This window comes from Babylonia areolata, chromosome 24 (genome assembly GCF_041734735.1).
Source record: "Babylonia areolata isolate BAREFJ2019XMU chromosome 24, ASM4173473v1, whole genome shotgun sequence".
NCBI classification, from domain to species: Eukaryota; Metazoa; Mollusca; class Gastropoda; order Neogastropoda; family Buccinidae; genus Babylonia; species Babylonia areolata.
Genome location: NC_134899.1, coordinates 44,955,660 through 44,970,297, shown reverse-complemented (window position 1 = coordinate 44,970,297; position 14,638 = coordinate 44,955,660).

The following is a 14,638-nucleotide window of genomic DNA, read 5'->3' as shown; positions in this document are numbered from 1 at the left end:
GCGTAAGGTGGTACGTATGTAAGGTGGTAAGTACGTAAGGTGGTAAGAAAGTAAGGTGGTAAGTACGTAAGGTGGTAAGAAAGTAAGGTGGTACTACGTAAGGTGGTAAGAAATAAGTACGTAAGGTGGTAAGTACGTAAGGTGGTAAGAAAGTAAGGTGGTAAGTACGTAAGGTGGTAAGAAAGTAAGGTGGTAAGTACGTAAGGTGGTAGGAACGTAGGGTGGTAAGTACGTAAGGTGGTAAGAAAGTAAGGTGGTAGGAACGTAGGGTGGTAAGTACGTAAGGTGGTAAGTACGTAAGGTGGTAAGTAAGTAAGGTGGTAAGAAAGTAAGGTGGTAAGTAAGTTAGGTGGTAAGTACGTAAGGTGGTAAGCACGTAAGGTGGTAAGTAAGTAAGGTGGTAAGAAAGTAAGGTGGTAAGTACGTAAGGTGGCAAGAAAGTAAGGTGGTAAGTAAGTTAGGTGGTAAGTACGTAAGGTGGTAAGTACGTAAGGTGGTAAGTAAGTAAGGTGGTAAGTACGTAAGGTGGTAAGTAAGTAAGGTGGTAAGTACGTAAGGTGGTAAGTAAGTAAGGTGGTAAGTACGTAAGGTGGTAAGAAAGTAAGGTGGTAAGTACGTAAGGTGGTAAGAAAGTAAGTAAGGTGGTAAGTACGTAAGGTGGCAAGAAAGTAAGCTGGTAAGTACGTAAGGTGGTAAGTAAGTAAGGTGGTAAGTACGTAAGGTGGTAAGAAAGTAAGGTGGTAAGTACGTAAGGTGGTAAGAAAGTAAGGTCGTAAGTACGTAAGGTGGTAAGAAAGTAAGGTGGTAAGTACGTAAGGTGGTAAGAAAGTAAGTAAGGTGGTAAGTAAGTTAGGTGGTAAGTAAGTAAGGTGGTAAGAAAGTAAGGTGGTAAGAAAGTAAGGTGGTAAGTACGTAAGGTGGTAAGAAAGTAAGGTGGTAAGTACGTAAGGTGGTAAGAAAGTAAGGTGGTAAGAAAATAAGGTGGCAAGAAAGTAAGGTGGCAAGAAAGAAAGTAAGGTGGTAAGAAAGTAAGGTGGCAAGAAAGTAAGGTGGTAAGAAAGTAAGGTGGCAAGAAAGTAAGGTGGCAAGAAAGTAAGGTGTGGTGGCAAGAAAGTAAGGTGGCAAGAAAGTAAGGTGGTAAGAAAGTAATAAGAAAGTAAGGTGGTAAGAAAGTAAGGTGGCAAGAAAGTAAGGTGGTAAGAAAGTAAGGTGGTAAGTAAGTAAGGTGGTAAGTAAGTTAGGTGGTAAGTAAGTAAGGTGGTAAGAAAGTAAGGTGGTAAGTAAGTTAGGTGGTAAGTAAGTAAGGTGGTAAGAAAGTAGGAAGAAGTACGCAAACGACCCCCATGGAGCACCTCCCTTCCCACCTCTACCTCCCGCTCCCTCACCTCCCCTCACCCCACCCCCTCCACACCCCCTCCCATTCCCCACCACTGTAAAAACAAACCCTCTACCCCCCCTTTCCCTCCCCCATCTCCCCCTCACTCCCCCACCCCACCCCACCGCCAAACAACAACAACGACAAAACAGAACAAAACCAACCAACCAAAACAACCGAAAAAGTCCGGGATACGTGATTTGGTGTGGGTTATCTCTATCATATGTTACTACTACACCGGTAGTAACTGAGGCGCTGCATGAATATCTAAAAACAAGAAAACTAAACAAAACAAAAAGACAGAAAACAAACAATCAAACAAACAAACAAACAAACAAAAAACAAAAACAAAAAAGAACGAAACACACACACACACACACACACACACACACACACACACACACCAACAACAACAACAGGTGTTCCCTGAATGACACCATTCTTTGTCAGCAGAGACGCTGGTGATTGGTCCATGGTGGTTGGCTGACAGGCGAGATATTACACGTGATCATCGTAGGTGGGATGAGTATCCACTTAACAGAAAACAATGTTGTGTTGTTGTTTTTTTATCATCATTATAATTGTTGTTGTTATTCCTTTTTAAAAACAACAACTAATTGCTGACCACGTCTGCAGTATTTCTTGAGGTACTATTTATGGGCCGTAGCTCACGTGCACAGACACGATTTCTGCCTGTTTCTCTGCCTGCCTGTCCTCACGTGGATAGAAAAAAAAAACACCATGGTTGATCTGGTCTGTAAAACCTTATTTCAACGGACCTTTTTAATGTGGTTTGCTTCCTCTTTGACAGGTGTGAAGATTGTTCATAATTATCTGTTGCTTGTAGTGTTGTGTTGATGAATATAGATATACCCAATGTGGTTGTTGTGGTTGTTTTGAATGCGCTGTGGTATGCTATCAAACATTATTGTGTACTTTTGCGTTCAGAGGCCATGATCTGAGCAGTTTGCGCCATAGTACTATATATGGTTATCATCTTTATTATCTCACTGCCCTACCACTTGTAAAACAATACAATACACAAACACAAACTTTATTTGTCTATACTTTAGTACAGCGATTTTCTTTTTGGCAGCAGCACATGTCCAACATAAGAAGAAAACAACAAACAAATAAAATGAATAGAAAATAAAAAGATAAATTAAATGGCACCAAATGGAAATAGCTATATACAAATATACAGATGACTGAAATTTTCGTGCTTCTCCATTTCAGTCAGCCAAACCGCATTGCACATCTACACACACACACACACACACACACACACACACACACACACACACACACACACACACACACACACACACACACACACACACACACACACGCACACACACACGCACACATACACTCTGACACAAACTGAGGAAAGCTCATTAACAAATCAAACCAACCAACCACCCAATGAAATAACCATCCCTCAAACCAACCAACCACCCAATGAAATAACCATCCCTCAAACCAACCAACCACCCAATGAAATAACCATCCCTCAAACCAACCACCCACCCAGTGAAATAACCATCCCTCAAACCAACCAACCACCCAGTGAAATAACCATCCCTCAAACCAACCAACCACCCAGTGAAATAACCATCCCTCAAACCAACCAACCACCCAATGAAATAACCATCCCTCAAACCAACCAACCACCCAGTGAAATAACCATCCTTCAAACCAACCAACCACCCAGTGAAATAACCATCCCTCAAACCAACCAACCACCCAATGAAATAACCATCCCTCAAATCAACTAACCACCCAGTTATAACCACCCATTGAAATAACCATCCTTCAAACCAACCAACCACCCAGTGAAATAACCATCCCTCAAACCAACCAACCACCCAATGAAATAACCATCCCTCAAACCAACCAACCACCCAGTGAAATAACCATCCTTCAAACCAACCAACCACCCAATGAAATAACCATCCCTCAAACCAACCAACCACCCAGTGAAATAACCATCCCTCAAACCAACCAACCACCCAATGAAATAACCATCTCTCAAACCAACCATCCACCCAATGAAATAACCATCCCTCAAACCAACCAACCACCCAGTGAAATAACCATCCCTCAAACCAACCAACCACCCAATGAAATAACCATCCCTCAAATCAACTAACCACCCAGTTATAACCACCCAGTGAAATAACCATCCCTCAAACCAACCAACCACCCAATGAAATAACCATCCCTCAAACCAACCAACCACCCAGTGAAATAACCATCCCTCAAACCAACCAACCACCCAATGAAATAACCATCCCTCAAACCAACCAACCACCCAGTGAAATAACCATCTCTCAAACCAACTAACCACCCAATGAAATAACCATCCCTCAAACCAACCAACCACCCAATGAAATAACCATCCCTCAAACCAACCAACCACCCAATGAAATAACCATCCCTCAAACCAGCCAACCATTTAACCAACCTTGTAACCACCCAACTAATTGACGAGCCAACTATCAAACCATCTAACCAACCAATGAACTTACCACTAGAGCAAAAAAGAAAGAAAAAGAAAAAAAAGAATGATTGTGAAAAACACACACACGAGAACATCATAAACAAACTGGTCACTCTCACAATACAAGAATCTCTTTATATATATATATATATATATATATATATATATATATATATATATATATATATATATATATATATATATATATAAAAGAAACGTGTTTTTCTCCCCCCCCTCCACACACCACCACACACACACACACACTCCCCTCCTTTCTCCTCACCCCCACCCAAATAACATTAACCACCCAACACACACACTCACACAGACACACAGACACAGACACACACACACACACACACACACACACACACACACACACACACATACACACACACACACACACACACACACACACCACCACCACCACCACCACCACCAAAAACAAAAACAACACTATCCTTTCACCAACCTCAGCCCGAGAACAATTCCTCCCACACACACTGCCAACCCCCCCCCCCCCCTCACCTCCCCCCCCCCTCCCCAACCCCCTGAAAAAAAAATCTCCTCCCCAAAAAGCCGACACAGGTCGTAAACACCACCTCTGCACTGTCCTATCGGACGAAAACAACAGCCACAGACACACACACACACACACAGACACAGACACACACACACACACACACACACACACACAGACCCCACCCCCCCTCCCCCGAGGCTAGTGTCTAACCAGTGTCCCGAAATAGACACAGAGCGGTCAGCCTGCCCGATTCACGACAGAGGAAAGGCTAAAGTGTAAGGAGAGATGCAGACAGAGAGAGAGGGGGAGAAAGAGAGTGGGGGGAGAGAGAGAGAAAGAGAGGGAGAGACAGAGACAGAGAGAGAGGGTGGGAGAGGGGGAACGAAAGAGAGAGAGACAGAGAGAGGGAGAGAGAGAGGGGGTGGGGAGAAAGAGAGGGAAAGACAGAGACATAGACAAAAGGAGGAAGAAAGAATGGCAGAGACTGAGACAGAGAGAGAGAGAGAGACAGAGAGAGAGAGGGTGGGAGAGGGCAATGAAAGGGAGAGACAGAGACAGAGAGAGGGAAGAAAGAGAGGGAGAGACAAAGAGAGGGAGAGAGAGGAGGTGGGAGAGGGGAAAGAGGGGGAGATAGGAACGAGAGGGAGAGAGAGGGAGGAAAGAGAGGGAAAAACAGAGATACAGAGAGAAAGGGGGAAGAAAGAATGGGAGAGACCGTGAGAGAGAGAGAGAGGGGGGTGGGAGAGGGGAAAGAGAGGGAGAGACAGACAGAGGGAAAGAGAGAGAGGGAGAGAGAGAGAGAGAAAGGGAGAGGGTGGGAGAGGGGAAAGAGAGGGAGAGACAGACTGAGGGAGAGAGAGAGGGAGAGAGAGAGAGACAAAGAGAGAGGGTGGGAGAGGGGAAAGAGAGGGAGAGAGAGATAAGAGGAAGAAGTCTGAAGTCTGAAGTCTGAATGGTTTATTGTTTAGGCCTTTCTGCCCGTGACAACAGGGGTAAGGGGGTGGGGGGGGGGGGCTTCCGTGTTAACATCCATTATAAAGAACAGCGTCAAGATATGTAAAGCAAACAAAGGGTAGAAAAGAGAGAAAGGACAAACAGAGTAAGACAGAGAGACAGAGACAGAGACAGAGAGAGAGAGAGAGAGAGAGAGAGAGAGAGAGAGAGAGAGAGAGGGACAGAAAGAAGAAGAAAAAAGACAAAAGATAGATGGGCAGATTGGTATGTAATCATGCGTCATTAACCAAAGATAGACTTGTTTCTATGGGTGAAGGCTTTGGACAAGAACAGAGAGAGTGGAATGCATGTCTTCACATCTGCAAACAACAGTGACAATTTAAATGCATTGGGACGCACATGATACTTCTTCGGTATATACTGTTCTCTGAGATTTTTGTATTCTGGGCATGTCAAAATAGAATGGAGTTCGGTTTCTTGTTCATCTTTACAGAATAAGCAACACAAAACTATTTTCACGCTTTTTTGAATATCTCAATCCATGCGGTTTCACGAGATAAGAGGAAGAACGAAAGAGAAAGACAGAGACACAGAGAGAGGGAGTAAGATAGAATGGGAGAGACACGGAGACAAAGAGAGGGAGAGAGAGGGGGAGAGAAAGAGAGGGAGAGACAGAGACAGAGAATGGGAGAAGGGGGAAAAGAGGGAGAGACAGAGAGAGAGAGAGAAGGGGGAGAAAGGGTGGAAGAAAGAGAGACACACAGAGAGAGGAAGAAAGAAAGAATGGGAGAGAGAGGGGGGGTGGAAGAGGAGAGGAGACAGAGAGGAAGAGAGGCCTTGGCTCGGAAAGAGAAAGAGAGACAGACAGAGACAGAGTCAGAGGCGAAAGACGGACAGACAGAGAGGTAAACAGACAGAAGGACAGACAGACAAACAGACACATTCGCAGACACCCACAAGAGAGAAACAGAGACTTACGCGGACAGAATGGAGGAGGAAGAGGGGGTTGGATTGGGGATGGAGGGGGGGGGGGGGGGGTAAATAGAGACGGCGTGAATGGGCTGGGGGAGGAGGGGGTGGGGGAATCGGGGGGGGGGGGGGGGGGGGTGGGCAGCAGGCAGACGAGAGCACCGAGATTGGACAAGACACACACACACGCACACCAACAGGCAACTCCACAGATCAATACTTTGGCTTCTCACCCCATCTCCTCTCATCACACCATCCACACACCCACACACCCACACACACTCACACGCACTCTCTCCATTCATAACAGACAGCCAAGATTCCCAGACGTAGTATACACTCTCCATGGCTTCAGTCACACACGCGCTCGCTCGCGCGCGCGCGCGCAATCGCTCACACGTACACACACACACACCACCACCACCATCACTGCCACCACCACCACCGCCACACCACACTTACACACACACACACACACACACACACACACACACACACACACACACACACACAAACAAACAAACAAATTTAACAAACACAAAACACAAGCCACACACACACACACACACACACACACACACACACACACACACACACACAAATTTAACAAACACAAAACACAAGCCACACACACACACACACACACACACACACACACACACACACACACACACACACACACACACACACACACACACACACACACACACACACACTCACACACACACACACACACACACACACACACACACACACACACACACACACACACACACACACACACACACACACACACACACACACACACACACACACACACACACACACACACACACACACTCACACACACACACACACACACACACACACACACACACACACACACACACACACACACACACACACACACACACACACACACACTCACACACACACACACACACACACACACACACACTCACACACACACACACACACACACACACACACACACACACTCACACACACACACACACACACACACACACACACACACACCTTTCCCTTCCCCTCCTTCTCATCTCCCCCTAGGCCCTACGCAACCTCCACTCCCCACCCCCATCCCCTCCCCTGTCCCATCTTCACTTAGTTGGGATGCAAACCACCGTTATTATATCAAGGATCAAACACTTCACTGAGCCGCCCTCGGTGTCTGAGATGAATAGGAATAGGAGGAGGAGGGCGAAAGGAGGAGGAAGAGGAGGAGGAAGAGGAAGAAGAAAATGGGGGAAGTGGTGTGTGTGTGGGGGGGGGGAGGGGAGAATGGGGGGGGGGGGGTGACGAGGAAGGGGGGGTGGACAGAAAGTACGTGGGCTTTCAATCCTTGGCAAAAACAGGAAGCAATCACGGCTGGGAACCATATCAGGAACTTGGGAGACTTTCCCAATATGGAAAGTTACAAGAAAACGGGAGAGAATAGCGTGTCTATAAATAGACCCTCGTGAAGACGGATTCAGATTGTGCGTGCGTGTGTGTGTGTGTGTGTGTGTGTGTGTGTGAAAGATAAGACAGGGACGAAGGAAGACCGGACAAAAGAAGAACGGGGTGGGTGGTGGTGGGGTGGTGGTGGTGGTGTGTCTAAAAATAAACCGGAACAGCTGCCAACAGATTCTGAAAGACGCGTATGACAGTGGAGAAAAGTCAACCTTTTGCAGTGTGGGTGGCCTTTCATTGTTCTATCAGACGGGCACAGCAGCCAAGTGGTTAAAGCGCTGGCCTTTCAATCGGAGGGTCCCTGGTTCGAATTCCGGCCACGGCGTCAAGTGGGTTAATTAAGGGTGGGGATTTTTTTCTGATCTCCCAGGTCAACAGACGTGCAGACCTGCTAGTGCCTGAACCCACTTTGTGTGTAATACACATGCAGAAGATCAAATGCGCACGTTAAAGATCCCGTAATCCATGTCAGCGTTCAGTGGTTGGTGGGAACAACGACAAACCGGCATGGGCCCCCCGAAAACAGAGTATGGCTGCCAACATGGCGGGGGTGAAAACAGTCCTACACATTATAGCCCACTCGTGCATTCGAGTGAACGTGAGAATCACAGCCCATGAATGAATGAATGAAGAAGAAGAAGAAGAAGAAGAAGAAGAAGAATTGTTCTGTCTGTGGACCAACAGTTTGTGGGAGGGGGAAAGGGCAACATCGTCCACTACTTTTCCCCTGTAAGACAGAATGAGCAGTGTTCACAACAAGGCGTGGACGGTCACTCCATCAGTCACACAGAGTAGAGGGGAAGGAATGTGGACGTCACCGAGGGAAGGCTATGTATGTATGTATGTATGTATGTATGTATGTCTCTATCTATCCTTTTGAGGGGAGAGGGGACGTTGATTTTTTTTTTTCCTGTGGTCTCTTTGCTTACTATATTAGTAGCAATGGTGGTGGGAATCGTAGCAATAGCAGCAGCAGCAGCAGTAGCAGTAGTTGTCAAACAATTCCGAAGATATCACAGCGACATAAGCATTATGGTAAACGGCAGTACATAATACAATACAATACAATACAATACAATACATTACAATTCCGGCAATACAATACCAATTCAGTACAATGCAAAGCAATGCATTACAATACAAAAAAAGTATCATTCTGTGTGGTTGAAAGGCTGTGTGATTTCTGACGGATGGTATACTGAGCCATGATGAGCCATGCTATGCTATGCAGTGCTATGCTTTGTTATGACATTCTATGCTATGCAACGCTATGCTATACTATGCTATGCTATGCTGTGTTTTGCTATGCTGTGCTATGATATATTCTATCTGCCATTCCTAACTATGACAAATTGTTCCCCACCCCCACACCCCCCCTCTCTCTCTCTATCTATCTATCTCTCTGTCTATCTATCTTTCGTCTCCACAATTTCATATCATTATCATCTTAATGTCATCCGCCCTCCACACACACGCATTCATTCATTTCAGAACATATAAGCGGAAAGAGAGATATTCGTGTTGTGCAGTTCAGTTGTGGACAAGGCAAACGCAAAAGCTATTTTGGGTGTTTTTATCTTTTCCGTTCACGTCTTTATGACTTCCCCTTTCTGAGGATTCTTGTCCGTACCCCCTCCTGTGCTGAGGGTTTGTCGTGTCTCTTCTGTCTGTCTGTTTGTTTCTGTCTGTCTGTCTCATCTGTCTGTTTCTGTCTGTCTGTCTGTCTGTTTCTGTCTGTCTCTGTCTGTCTGTCTGTCTGTCTCTGTCTGTCTGTATTTGTATCTCTGTTTCTGTGTCTCTGCCTCTGTATGTCTGTCTCTCCCTTCACTCATTCTTCGTCTGCCTCTGCCTCTCTCTCTTTCTCACTGTCTGCGTCTCTATGTGTTTATGTCTCTATGTCTCTGAATCTGTCTCTCTGTCTGTCTCTCTGTCTGACTGTCTGTCTGTCTGTGTCTCTCTTTCTCTCTGTCTCTGTCTATGTCTGTATTTGTCTCCCTGTCTGTCTGTCTGTCTGTCTCATGTCTGATCTTTGTGGCTGTTTCCTTTCAGTCTTGTTTCCATAGCTACCCTTCTTGTTGTGGTTTATGTGGTGGTGACAGTGGAGACAATATGTATGAATGAATGCATGTACGTATATATCTATGTAGGTAGGTAGGTAGGTAGGAGGTAGGTACGTAGGCAGGTAGGCAGGCAGATGGGCAGGTAGGTAGTTATGTAGATAGATATGTACTTGAGTAGGTATATATGTTTGTTGATATGTATTCATGCCTTCTCTCTCAAATCTTGACATCACACGATGGGTTCAGGCAAAATCTAACCTCACATTCCCTCAGCCCCACCTTTCTTTCTTTTTTTTCTTCTTCTTTTTCTTTTTTAAATCGGATATACAGATCACTCTGCTGGCCCTGTGACGTCACCTTTATTTAAACAGAAAATACAACAATGTATGTGAATATATCAAGGGGGTTGGGGGAGGTATCAATCTGTATAAGTGGGTGATTATCTTTTTTTTTTCCTTCTTCTTCGTTCGTGGGCTGCAAATTCCACGTTCACTCGTATCTACACCAGTGGGCTTTTACGTGTATGACCGTTTTTATCCAGCCATGTAGACTGCCATACTCCGTTTTCGGGGGTGGATGGTTATAATTACATTCACTTTAAACATGTATACATGTACACAGGGACTGGATATCTCTGCGTATAGGTTTGACGGGATGAAGGGGGTGGGTGGTGAGAGGTTGGTTTGAGAGAAAGGAGGGAGGGGGTGAGAAAGGAGAAGGGCGGGGTGGGGAGGGGGGTGGTGTGGGGTGGGGGTGGGGGGTGGGGGGTGGGTTGCCGAACAGAAACACAACATACCAAATAAGCTTCAAATTCCCAATAAACCACGAAAACGTTCGCCCGCACTGGCTGGCTCTGGTTCTTGAATTAAAACCAAACCACGCGACTCTGTTTTTAGTCAAAGGAGGAATCGATGTATGCTTGCAGTTTAAAACTCCACCACCGATGTTTCTATTTCCAATCCTTTAGGACAAAGAAGAAAAAGCAGACTCGTTTCCACGCTAAAAGCGTCCAGTGATGTGCTTATTTTTGAAAACGCGACCTATTCGAAACGAACGAACGAACTTTCAGCCTGTCTTGGTACCATCGACCTTCAGTCGAAGAAGAAAAACAACAAGGCACGTACGCACGCAGGCATCAGAGTTGATGACATCAAGACATGCAAGCTTCCAGCACTAACTGCATCATCACCTCGTCATCACCTCCAGAAACCCCCGCGTGTTTTCTGTGACGATGACGTATTGTTAGTGCCAAGCAGCAGCAACCTGCAAGACCGATATACGTGTGTAGCTGAAGTCTTTCATTGATCAGCGAAGGTTTCGCGCGTAAGAGTGAGGAGCGAGATCCATAAGCTTTTGAGGGAGTTCTGTGTCTGTTGGCGTTTGGCTGGTGTATGTTGGCGATTGTTTTTGAACAGTCGTTTGTTTTGTTTAAGACTGGCTTGTATGTGTGACGCGAACACTGAACTTTTAGGGGAGCTTTTTTTTTCTTTTTTTCTTTTTTTTTTCTCTCTCTCCCCTTTTATCTCATTTTTGTTTTGTTTTGTTTTGTTTTGTTTTGTTCTCTGTCTTGAAGTTCAGCCTTGGGAGAGCTTAGCCCGCTGCTTTGCTGTGCCGTGTTGGCGTATTAAGTCGGCTCTGACGCAATTTGTCGCAAGTGTGTTGTTAGTGTATGTGTGTTCATCGACTTTTAAGTTTTGCTTGGATTAGTTAGTTGGCATTACTGCTTGGTCGGTTGGTTAGTTGGTTGGTTCTGTATTGTGTTGTGTTGTGTTGTATTGTATTGTACTGTATTGCATTGTATTGTGTTGTGTTGTATTGTGTTGTGTTGTGTTGTACTGTATTGTATTGTGTTGTGTTGTACTGTCTTGTATTGTATTGTGTTGCGTTGTGTTGTGTTGTATTGTACTGTACTGTATTGTGTTGTATTGTACTGTATTGTGTTGTATTGTACTGTACTGAATTGTGTTGTGTTACTTTGTGACACAACAAAGTTATCTGTATAAAACCGGGCTGCTTTTCCTGACGAGAGCTCGTCGCCACAGTAAAAGGCTACCTGGGTAATCATGTTTCTTGTCGATGTCGTTGTTGTTTTCGTTGTTGTTGTTGTTGTTGTTTTCTGTCAGCAAATGTATTTCGTTTTACCATCAAAGTAGATTTTCCGACATGATTTTGGCAGGGACAACCATTCAGAAGAAGAAGACGGAGAAAAGAATGCAGCAGCAGAAGGAGAAGAAGATGAATAACAAGAAGAGGAAGGAGGAGGTGGAGGAGGAGACTGATTGACTGATTGATTGAATCTTTAACGGGCAAAGAATCAGGTGCAGTAAAGACCTCTTTACAATTCTGCCCATTTAACGACACAAAACCTAAAAATAAAGAAATAAAATGAAATAAAGAAAGAACGACGAATGAGAATAGTAACTGGAATAGTCTATCAAAAGTAAAAAAGCAATGAAAAGAACAATTGGTACATTATCACGTACGTACGTACGTACGTACACACACACACACACACACACACACACACACACACACACACACACACATGATAAAACAAGCAGACAAAGACATACGAACACATTCACGCCCACACACTCAAACACACACACACACTGTTCATTTGCTTGCACGATCACACATACATTCAATTTTTCATTCTTCATGGCATGGCAGCTAGTGGACTGAGCACAAGCGAGTATTTGCAAAAGACCGCGAGTAGGTTAATCAAAAGTATCGAATGGAAATATTTTTATGTTAGACTTAAAGAGAGATTTGGCTGGAATTTGACATGTCTTTGGAAGGATGTTCCTTTCTATGCTTCCATTAAATGAGCGACTCATCTTAAATAAATCAATTTTAGGCTTTGGGACAATAGCTCTGTCTGATTTACGTTGGAACAGATAAATCAGTTTTAGGCTTGGGGACAACAGCCTTCTTGGAAGAAGAAGAAGAAGAAGAAGAAGAAGAAAGGTATTTTGCAGGATACGCTCTTGTCTGCAAACATGTTCTCTTTTAAAACAACTCGAATACTGTCTAATCATAACATACAAACTATGTTTTGTTAAAAAGCAGACGTAGCCTTAGTCTTCTTCGTGTATTTACATTTTCATGTAAACTGTAGTACACACCGAGAATAGGAAAATTGTTTGATATTTTGTGACGTTATTGGACGTACATTATACAGTACCACATATTCATATTACAAGGTGGTGACGATGGTAATACTGACAATGGAGGAGAAAAAAGAAGAAGGAACAAGTAGACTGATGTGGTGGTGGTGGTGATGATCATGATCATGATGAGCATGACGATGAACAAGTATTATATGAGGACACTGTTGCTGCTGATGATAATGAGGACGACGTCGAACAACCACAACAGTAACAACAACAACAACAACGATGATGACACCTTTCTAAGCTCTCTGAACTTCCAGTCGGTAAATCGAACACCCCCTGATCCCTTATGCAGTTTCATGCTTTGGGGAACATTGTTATGTTGTACTGACATAAGTTTACCTTTGGGCCAACAGCAAAGTGAGAGCTGTGTTATCGGTGGTTTCTCTATTGCAACGGGAAGACATTTACAGCTTAGTATTTTGTGAAGGACTGTGAATCTCAAACTAGGAGGTAAAATTGCACTGGCCCTTCGTGCTGCAGTCTTGGAGGGAGGGGGAGGGGGGCTGCGGGGGAGGGGGGGGGGCATGGTGGGGGTGGGGGGGGGCATGGTGGGGGCACGGGGTGGTGGTGGTTGGCCTTTGGGAATCATCCCCAACAACGACTGTCCAAAAACCCTCTTGGCCGAGAGATTGGGGATGTAACTTGGGCAAGACGCTCTCCATTTAAATCAAATTCTAGCCCAGATAGCTGGGCCATCAGTTGCCTTCTCAGCTGTTCTGATGGTCATAGTCGAACACGACTGGCTATCATACATAATTATGTTGTATACCTTCTGCAATCACCGTCACCCAAGAAACGACAACAAAACGTGTGAGATATCGGCACTATCGATCTGTTTTGAAAGCCAGCACTCTTGTCGTAACTCGGACAAAGGGGAAATAAGGGGGGAAGGGGTGGGTGTGCTGGTGGGGACCGGGGGGAGGGCTGGTTGGGAGGGGGTGGGAGGACATGGTTTGAAGGGAGGAGGGGATGGGAGGACATGGTTTGAAGGGAGGAGGGGGTGGGAGGACATGGTTTGAAGGGAGGAGGGGATGGGAGGACATGGTTTGAAGGGAGGAGGGGGTGGGAGGACATGGTTTGAAGGGAGGAGGGGATGCGAGGACATGGTTTGAAGGGAGGAGGGGGTGGGAGGACATGGTGTGAAGGGAGGAGGGGATGGGAGGACATGGTTTGAAGGGAGGAGGGGATGGGAGGACATGGTTTGAAGGGAGGAGGGGATGGGAGGACATGGTTTGAAAGGAGGAGGGGGTGGGAGGACATGGTTTGAAGGGAGGAGGGGGTGGGAGGACATGGTTTGAAGGGAGGAGGGGGTGGGAGGACATGGTTTGAAGGGAGGAGGGGGTGGGAGGACATGGTTTGAAGGGAGGAGGGGGTGGGAGGACATGGTTTGAAGGGAGGAGGGGGTGGGAGGACATGGTTTGAAGGAAGGAGGGGGTGGGAGGACATGGTTTGAATAGAGGTCTGGTGGATCGGGAGGAGGGCTGGTTGGGAGGGGGTGGGAGGAGGAGGACATGGTTTGAAGGGAGGAGGGGTTGGGAGGACATGGTTTGAAGGGAGGAGGGGGTGGGAGGACATGGTTTGAAGGGAGGAGGGGGTGGGATG